Here is a 10,214-nt window from a genome sequence, read left to right as displayed (position 1 = left end):
CTGGTTAGCAAAACACACTCTGGACTTTTGTTGTTTCCTGAGATGTAAACAACTTTATTCGCCCACCAAAAAGCAATGTATTTGTACAGTTATAACCCTTTTAAAAAAGGTCTTAGTGAGCTCTTCCTTGTTGAAGTGAATGTTCAATGCATTTACTGTTTGTGCCATGGCAATACATGCTTTCTGTTCCTTTGTATTCTACTGCCTTGGTATCACTTGTGTCAGCAGAACATGCAAAATAAATAGTATCCTTAGAAACTGTAAACTAAACACAGGAACACAATCGGTGCTATATAGCCTCTGATTGCATTTTATGTTCTGAAATGTGATAAAGATCACCTGGGAATGACTTGTCAAGTCATAGTTGTACAATATTCAGTGACACAAATTGCCATCCATGAGATTTTACCTGAATGATAGCACAGAAAAAGTAGTTGTTGTGCAGGAAACCAATTATGTTGTAACAATAGGACTATGGCTAAAAATAGATCATATAAGAACTGTAACGTAGGGCTCTGTTTTCTTGTTTTCATCATGAAATACCTAAAATGAGTAAATAGTTGTAGAATTTCATTCTTTCTATCTAGCATGCACATTTTGTGGGGACGGTTCAAACAGATAACTCAAACCAAACCAGGCAAAACTTGAGGACACGTGGAAGAAGTACCTTCTGATGGCTTAAGAGCAGTTGGTAAAACAGAATGTATTTCCCAAGAAACTGAATGTGAGCACCACAGCTTTATTGTAGACACTAATTAGAGTACAGCATTTTTAAAAATTTTATCCTCGTAATTCCCTTCTCTGTGTCTGTCCTGCTCTGCTGAATTGTGCTGGCCATAATCCTCCAGATTTCATGAAAGTAATGAAATTCAGTGGCATATTTCAGGAATTCTTTTCTGGTCCATTTAATGTGTACATTCTTCACTGTATTGGAAAGTCATAGGTGGTCTGTGCAACGCTTCAATCTAACGTTGGCTGTGTTGTGCTGGTTTAGTAGATTTTTTTTAAAAGGAATGAGAGAAAAGTCAAGTCAAATAAAATTAAGTCAATCAGGAATGATGTTGAGAATTAATCACTGTTTCTTGTAACTAGGCTAATGTAGTTTTCAGGCAGTAAATTTGAAAGGAATAGGTTGGTTTTTTCTCCAAAACTTGAAATTTTGAAAGTCTTTGCCATAAGCTGTCATGGATGCTCACAAGTATAAACAGACAAAGGAAGGAATAAGGAAGAGCTAATGGAGAATATATTCATTAGCAGCTGTTGAACTTTATGGTCTGTAAGCAGTCTCAGACTCAGGATGCAACTCAGTCATGAATTTGGCAAGTTTGGACCAGAGAAAGTATCTGTAGATCCTATGTTTATGGTCTTCCTCCCTAAGACTCTGCTGCTGGCCATCCTCAGAGATTCTGGCTAAGCTGATGTTTGGTCTGGCTTAGCCCCAGAGCTCTTAAGTTCAAAGGTTTTTATTTTTTTCTTCACAAAGATGAAAACCTTGCTTTTGCCATCCTGGTATAGGAGGATAGTAGTGCATAAAACAGGTATTGTAGCTGTGAAGATCCAATTCAGTCATGGTATTTTATCACGACGACTTAAAGCAACCTCTTTCCTCCACCCCCCAGTTTTGTTGCTGACAGATGACCCAACAGGATTGTTTTATTCTATCCACACACCCAACGTCTCTGCTGCTTCAGAAGGATTTCTGAAGACTACATGTCAAGGTAGAGCTGTCTAAGAGATACCTTCTACCACAAATTGTTAGGCTGAGCTCTCTGAAACATAACACATTAGCAGCAGCTTTTCAGAGTAACACTCCATTAAAGCAGCATTTCCACCTAATTTCTGTTCTGAACATGCCTCCTCTGCCCCTTTGACAAAGCACGCTCTGCTGTGTTTCACGTCATCATTGCTCACTGTGATACATTTCTTTAGTAGATTGTAGGTACTTCAGCGTTTGGCGTTATCTTTTTAAATGCCACAAAGGTGTCATGAATATCTTCTGTGCTTCAGTAACAACATAGTTGTCAGGAGTATAAAAATTAATAGGAAACAATCTAACTGAAAAGACAAAAGACAATGCAGCAACATAGGAAAATATTTTCCTACCACAACTTCTTTACCTACCACCTGCAGCCGAAAACAGCAAGTCTGTGCTGCAGATTTTTTTTTCCCAGTGATTTACATTTACCAAGCCGTAAAAATGTACTTTTCCTAACTGTTTGAATATGCAGGCCCACTCATCTTAAAAACAGTTCAGCTTTGAGATTCTTTTTGTTCCTTTGACAGCTCTCTCTTACAAAGCAGTATTCTTCTCAATGTGAGGATGCTTTGGTCCCATTCTAAATGACTGTCTACTGCGTGTCTTTTGTTAGTCTCTTCAGTCAGCAAAAGTCCTATTGTTACATAGTCATCTAGGTCCCCAAATTCATAGAGTACATTTTGACAAATTCAGAACAAAACTGGTGTTTTCTTCTAGTAGAAGAGCCAGTGTAATATGTTCAACATTATATCTGCACTTCATTCTAAAATATATTTTGACCTGAGGTCTCTGTGGGAAGGTGCTGAGGGCTTTATTCAAACAATATACTTCACTGTTCAAATCAGGTACCTGAATTTAATTTAAATCTCAAAATTTAGAGGAAGAAAACATTGAAGCAAGAATTAAGAATATGAAAGATAATCTTACAAAACTTTAGAAATGAAATGTATTTTCTCATTCTGATCAGCTTAAGTTGCAATTATTTTCTAAAGAATAGTTTTATCAGCCTCTCAGAATCCCCTGAACAGGGGATTCTCTAGTGCACTGTAAACTTTTGGATAAAAGTATTTTATAATTTTTACATTGTTTAAGATACTGCACTTTTGGAGGACCACTCCATGGACTACTTTAGTAAACAGAATATACTGTTTACTAACTGTGATATTTTCTCCCACTTAACAACTTTACTTGTGTGGTTTAAGAAACTTGCTTAATCAGTTTGTTATATATAGTTAGTCAGATCAGAAATCTAGGTATTTGTCCTTAGTTTTGTGTTTCTGAATGATATTTGCTCTGGTTGTTTACTATTTACATAATTTTGATTTTGAATTTTGAAAATGCTTATGAAGTTGCATTTTGGCATTTTTATGAAAATATTTAAGAAGGAAATGGTGTAGAGCTTAATTTATTTCTTAAAGCTGTTAAATTAAAAAAAAATTTTTACTTTTGAAATTTTTCTAAAATTAGAAATCATAGATAAATCAATGGAAGACATGTTTTACAGGAAGCCTGAACAGAGTAACAGCTAGAAAAGTTTGGGCAGGGGAGAAAGAGTTTTTTTTTAGAGCTGCTACATTAGACAACTCACGCTAAGTTTGATAGTAGCTGAAGGTGTTCAACATTGTACATGATCTTCCTGCCTAAACTTTAGGCTTTGATCTTGTTAATCACTTAAGCGTTTGCCTCCCTTTAATTTTGACTTCAGGTGGGCCAGGCTACAAACATAAAGCTACCAGATATTTAAGTACTTTATTCCACTGGGTCTTTCTGTCAGATAAATTTATAATGTGTTATAATAGAAGTTGAACTAGTCAGATGGTAGATGGTATCAACCGTAGGCGTAGTTCTATCTGTTTTGGTCATTTACAGCTCTACATTTATTACCATGTTGGCCCAGAAGATTGAGTAGGATTAGTTGGTGGATCAAACCCCAGGTAGCTGAACCAGAGGAAGATGGATGTGATACTGGTGGACAGGACATGCTGAGCAGCTCTTTCCCATAATGCAATCTTCTTTGGGTAAAAGATACACATTCATAACTACCCTTTAGCTTTGTAGTTGAGGACTTGTTCTGCATTCCTTGCTGGTACTAGATTTCTTCTGTCTTGGTGGACTATGGCCTGAATGTTGGACTGTCTGTAGACATGTGATAAACCTAGACAGCATTGCTTAGGCAAGTGGCATGGAGTCCCTTGGAGACCTCCTCAGCAGCACCATGCGTTGTGAACATGCCAGCTTCCCTTCTGCTGGCTTCCCATAGAATTTTGAATCAGGTTATCTGAAAGACACTTGATGGCCTGGACTTAGACCATCTTAAATATAGATTAAAGCAATAAGATCTTTCATGTGGAAAAAAACTCTCTCTAAAAAAAAAGACTGGAATTGTGCTGGAAAGAACATTTTTTTTAGACTTAACTCAAACAGCTTCCACCTTTCTCACTTTCCATCTTCTGAGGACAAGGTTTCAGTAGGAAAGGCACAGTTTTTAGTGAGAAGAAAGCTTGTTTTTCCAATCCAGAATTTACATAAATTTGTAGTGTTGTATACAAAACAAAAGCCTGTTTTAAATCTTGCCATGAAGCAAGAGCCTGCATCGTGCGTACTTCTGTCTTTGGGAAGAGGAAAACAACAAGTTACACAGGAAAATCAAAGTATTCACTGCAATACTGGGGAATGTACATACACTATCGTGAGAAGTGCAGTTTCGTACCTTTGCTATAACGGACAAATATTCACGTAACAATTACATTTTAGACTGAATGAAATTTAAGGAATTTTGATCAGTCTTGACTATGTTACTTAGACACAGCAAATTCCACTTTTGTAATAACTAGGTTAAAACTTAACGGAAAGTTTTTGTCTGTAATTTTTTTGCACCCAAAATGACTGTTAGTGTTGCACTTCTGTAGAAATCCCAGAACATGAGATTTACCTTATTACATCCTTCTCTTGATGAATGAGAAATGCAGAGCGTATTTCCAGCTTCGCTTTTAGGTAGACATAAGGCTTTGCTTGGAGTAAGTCTTATCTACTAATAGGCAAACTTTAGATAAACCCAAATATATTTTGTGGTTTAGGTTGTGACATTAAACTGTCTACCGTGGCAAAATGTAAAGAAATAAGAATGTGACCATTTCATAACAAGGGAGCATGCCCACTAAGCCAGATGGCTTACTCGTGTTCAGATAAATCTGTCATCAGTTTTTTTCCAAGCAGCATGACACATAGCAGCTTAGATGGTGCATACTCTTTGCTTTCCAACTAGTCATTCCAAAACTAACAGAACCAGGATTTGAATGTTTGTTAGCCGCCTTGTGCGAGCTGCTCAGGCATCAGCTTTTAAAGGCTGGGACTGCAGCTATTTCAGAGAGAAATGAGAATCAAATTGCTGTGAGAGTTGCTGCACACTGTTTAATAATGGCATCAAAATAACAAGGGTAGCGTAAAAATAATGAATTTATTCACATTCAGATACAGCTTTTGTGGTCATAGGTTTGCCGCTGTTCTCAAACTGCTCTCTGTGGTCCTTAATTTCCAACAGCTGTTATACAAACTCATATCTCACAACAAAGCCTATCCTTGTCTGTCTTTTGCAGGGTTAAAGATTGTGAGTGAGTGTGTGTTGGATATCTAATGCTCTTAATTGATGATTTTGTGTGCTAAATCCTCCAGGCAATAAAAATCAAAACAAACGTTGCTGCCATTTGTACCTTCATTTACTTGCCTGTGTGATTATGGATTACAAAGAATTTCAGAAAGGATTATTTGGACTTTTGAAATTGAGTTGGTCATTAAACAAGTTTTTTTCTTTTATATGACAATGTCTGTGTTAAAAATCTTTGTGTTCAAATCCTCTGTCCAGTGTCACCCTGTGGAAACTCCATAGGGTAACTCCATAGGTTGTCCATAGGTAACTCCAGCCGCAAGGGATAGGCAGCATCTCTCCTCCTTCTGTTCCTAAGGCAGCTCTTGCCCTTTGGCTGTTTCTGTGGCCCTGACACCTTGACCCTCATCTGATACATTTGCACCAGAAAAGAACATGTGAAAATGTGATTCCACCTCTAGACTGTTACCTGGATGCAGATAACAAGTGAATGCCTTAAAGCAGAGCTCTCTGCTGCACTGGTGCGATTACTTCAATATTTTTTTTTCCTACCAGGTACTTTTTGCAAAAAAATTGTACCAGTTGGCTTGCCAAGAACTTCTCTGTAGCCTAAGGGGGTAAAAACCCTGGGAATGAAGTTTACTCTGCTGTAGTAGATATTTTGTATGTGAAGGATATATTTCCAAATCTAAAGGTAGAAGGAAAAAGTAAAAGAAAAAACAATTCCCAGGGCAAGAAAGACATGGATGCCCTGAAGTGAGCCCAGCAAAGGGTCACTAAGATGATTAAGGGATTGCAGCATCTGACATGCAAAGAGAGGCTGAGAGAGCCGGGGTTGTTTAGCCTTGAGAAGAGAAAAGTCAGGGGGATGTTGTCAGTGCATATAAATAGCTGATGGGAGGGGGGTGAAGAAGACGGAGCCAGACTCTTCTCAGTGGTATCTAATGAAACAAGAGGCAATGGCCATAAATTGAAATACAGGAAATTCCACTGGAACATAAGAAAACACTTCTTTACTGTGAGGGTGGTGAAACACTGGCACAGGTTGCTCAGAGGTTATGGTGTCCCATCCTTGGAAATATTCAAAAGCCGTCTGGACATGGCTCAAGGCAACCCACCCTGGGCAGTGGGCTGAACTAGGCAATCCCCAGAGGCACTTTCCAACATCAGCTGCTCTGTGATTCCAAGGCAAAACCCTTACAGACTATGGCTTAACAGTGTTTATAACGATCTGAAAGGACACTAATATCTGCTTGTTCGTATGTCTCAAGAGGCACTTGTAACAAGTAAATTAATGTTTGATGGACAGACAACTTAGTCTGGATATTAAAGGACTAACTGGCACTTGCTTTATTGTAAAAGAGGACCATATTCTTTATTCCATATGTGTAATTCAGTGCATTTGACTGTATCCTCTAACCTCATTTTTATCTATTTTGGAGTAATGAAAGATGATACCTTCCTTTAAAATGCAAGAATTTGCACAGCATTCAGCAGAGTTGAGAAAGGGGTCTGCACTGGGACCTTGGGTGCTACAGAACTGGAATATTTCCAGAAGGTCGTGGGATCTGTGTTTGTGCTATGATATTCACCTGTAGAATCATAAATATATTTGAAGATTTACAATATGAATTTCTAAAGTCATCATCTAAAGTTTAACTACCAACTTAATCTGAATACATGCAAAAAGTGTATTTTTCTTCCTTTTTTGCCTGGTTCAAAAACCACTATGCTCATTCATGTGAAATAAGTAAATAGTTGCTTGCATTTATATGTAGTTAAAGAATAATGCTACTGATCACTTCTGAAAATTGAGCTGCAGTTTGTATCGCACAAGTATGAATTCTCTTGAAGCTAACATTCCTTTACAGATTGAGTCAGAGTGAAAACCACATGAAAAATGTTGAAGTCTGGAAGTGAATACACTGGGAAGTGATTTATCTCAGTGGGGAGGGAGCTAATCTTTTTCCAGTTTTTGTCTGGAAATTGATGGGTTTGTTTCATAGATAAGGCTCTGACATCAAAGGCAAACTGAAACAAGGTGCTGCAAAAGGCTTATGGGTGGGGACAATATTAGTCAGTACTAGCACAGGGGCAAATTTTGTCATCGGTTATAAATATCTTACTTGATGAAGTTGTAGTATGAATAATTTTATACGACATTTCAAAAGTACCCCTTTACAGCTGTTCTGTCAGTCTGATACTAAAAATATGAGCAAATATAGAATCACAAATGACTGGGAAATAAGACTTACCATATTTTTGTGTTTTGAGGTGTGTCTTTGCCAGAGGGGGGTGCTGAGATAGAAAATATGCCTGAGCATCACAGAACCTAGAACATTTTGCAATAGAATATATCCCAGAAGTATTACAAGCTTTATGCTTTACCAAGTCAGTCTCACTCTTGGGTGTTAACAGAGAGCTCCTGGAAGCCCTAAGCCAAATTCACTGTTGGTATAATTTAGTTTAATGTCTCCTTTTTATAAAGAAACAGCAGAAGATTGGAGGAGAAACCAAATGGGCTTTTCCTTACACAGATTTTGCATCAGCATTTGTTTTTGCTGGAATGAATTCACTTTAGCTTTGCCTCCCTAGGATGGACAGGGTTGCTCCCTCATGTCACTGATCTCTTAGGTGTCTCTTCTGTCCCTATAAGGCAGCTTGTTTTGATATAACCCTTTCTTTTGTGAATAATTAGTTATGCTATAGGAGTTTCTACTTTAGGATACTAATAACAAGACAAAAGCCCAGGAAATACAATGCTACTACTTCATCATAAACTTCGGTACAAAGATTTTTTTCCTCTGTATTTGTCCATTGACCTCACCCTGGGATCCTGATCTGAGTAGAATTTATTGTTCTTATTGCACATGTTCTCAAAGCAAATGAGGTGGCTAAGTTTGATTCTTAGATGGATACTTACGCAGTGATGTCGTGTGACCTTAAACGCAATTTTCTTTAAACAGAAAAAGTCGCCTGTTTTAACTGAAATGTATTGACTAATTGCTGCCATTGTTGTGAAGAGGAAAAGACTGAAGCAGCGATTTGACATGTACTTTGTTTGCATAAAAGAGACATTACTGTTTGCCAGCATAAAAAAATTAATCTCTCTTTCAGCAATGTGCAGTAAGCGTTTCGTAAGAGAACTTTTAATACTGAGTAATATTTGTTGGCTTTCTTTTGAGCATCTCTGTTACTATAAGTATGCAGTTTTAAAGTCATGTTTTAGTTTTTCATGCATCATATTGAATTGCTTGTAGACATTAACCAACGGCATGGTTATAGTATCGCAGAAAGATCCACTTGATCTTCTGCTGGTGCGATTTGCCACAAGTCCCCAGGCGTTAGGATAGTAATGCCAACCTCTGCTGGCTGGCATGTGGCCGTCTCCGTTACTCAATTTTTATGTTTTAGATGTTATGAAAAACAGTATTTACTTTTAAAGACGTAATCATAGTGCTGATTGTCCTGTTAAATTCTAAACATGGCCTTTTCCTATCATGCAAGCGTTTTTGAGATTTCAGGTTTTTTTTTCTCATTTTCAGTGAAGCCAGATTTAAAATCTCAAAAGTGGGATAAAAGGAAATTGGGAACCAACCGAGAAGAAAAAGCTTTGATCAGTTTGAAATATTTCATTTAAATGATTTGATATGTTGATTGTGATCTTTTCTTATTTTACCATTTTAAACATATGGTAAGTGTCTTCAAACCAAAGAACTGAAATTTCATTTAGAAAATATCAGAGTAAGATATTTGACAGGTTTTTTTTTTTAGCATTTTAAGTCCTGCATTTCCTCTGAATGGTTTCACTTTAGACAACTTTGAGCTCCAATTATGTGGCCTAAGGTTCTAAACGCTTGGTCACGCTATTAGCTGCATCTTGCTTGAATGGGATTACTCAGCCAAAGGACACAGTTTGTGTCAGTTTGTGGACCGGTTGTCTGAAATCCACCAGTATCAAGGGAAATATCACTGTGACTAAAGACTTACTATTATAAGAGTGAGGATTTTAGCTCTGAATCCTTTGAAGATAACTAAGGCAAAAAGTATTTTCAGCCTCATTTGTCTCTTATCTACATCTGCTGCTACCAGGCATTGTGTATAAAAAAGGAATATTTATGAGGCAGTAATTCTCATGAAACACCTTGATTTTCGGCTAGATGAATTGCACAAGTGAGGAGCTGCAGTTTCTGGGGGAGTTCTCAGGGATCTGTGTTTCTCCTGGGGAGCTGCAGTGGGTTAGCCTTGGCTAAGGGCCAAAGGCCCACCCAGCCGCTTGCCCACTCCCCTCCTCAGGGGCAGGGGCAGAAAATAGGCTGAGAAAGCTCATGGGTTGAGATGAAGTCAGAGAAATTGCATACCAATTACTGCTGTGGGTAAAACAGTCCTGACTTGGGATGAGATAGATTCAGGTAGTGAGAAACAAACAGTAAGCCAACAGTTTTCCTCTCCCTTTTCCATGTTCAACTTCACCCCTTTACTCCAGATTCCTCCACCCAGCCCCCGAGCAGTGCAGCGAGGCATGGCGGGGTACAGTCAGTCCATAATCGATCCTCTCAGCCTGTCCTTCCATCTGATACTTCTCCTCTGGTCCAGTGTGGGTCCTTCCACAAGCTGCAGTCCTACAAGAAAAAATCCTGCTCCAGCGTGGGGTCTCCCTAGGCCACAGTTCAGATCTGTGCTCCAGCGTGGGCTTTTCCAGGGGCTGCAGTGCCTGGAGCATCCCTTCTCCTCCTTCTCCTCCTTCTCCTCCTTCTCCTCCTTCTCCTCCTTCTCCTCCTTCTCCTCCTTCTCCTCTCACCTTGATGTTCATACTGCTGTTTCTCCGTCTCTTTTTTTTTTTTTTTTTCTCCC

Source organism: Cariama cristata, unplaced genomic scaffold, assembly GCF_000690535.1.
Source record: "Cariama cristata isolate BGI_N322 unplaced genomic scaffold, ASM69053v1 scaffold3351, whole genome shotgun sequence".
Classification (NCBI taxonomy): domain Eukaryota; kingdom Metazoa; phylum Chordata; class Aves; order Cariamiformes; family Cariamidae; genus Cariama; species Cariama cristata.
This window is presented reverse-complemented; position numbering follows the sequence as displayed.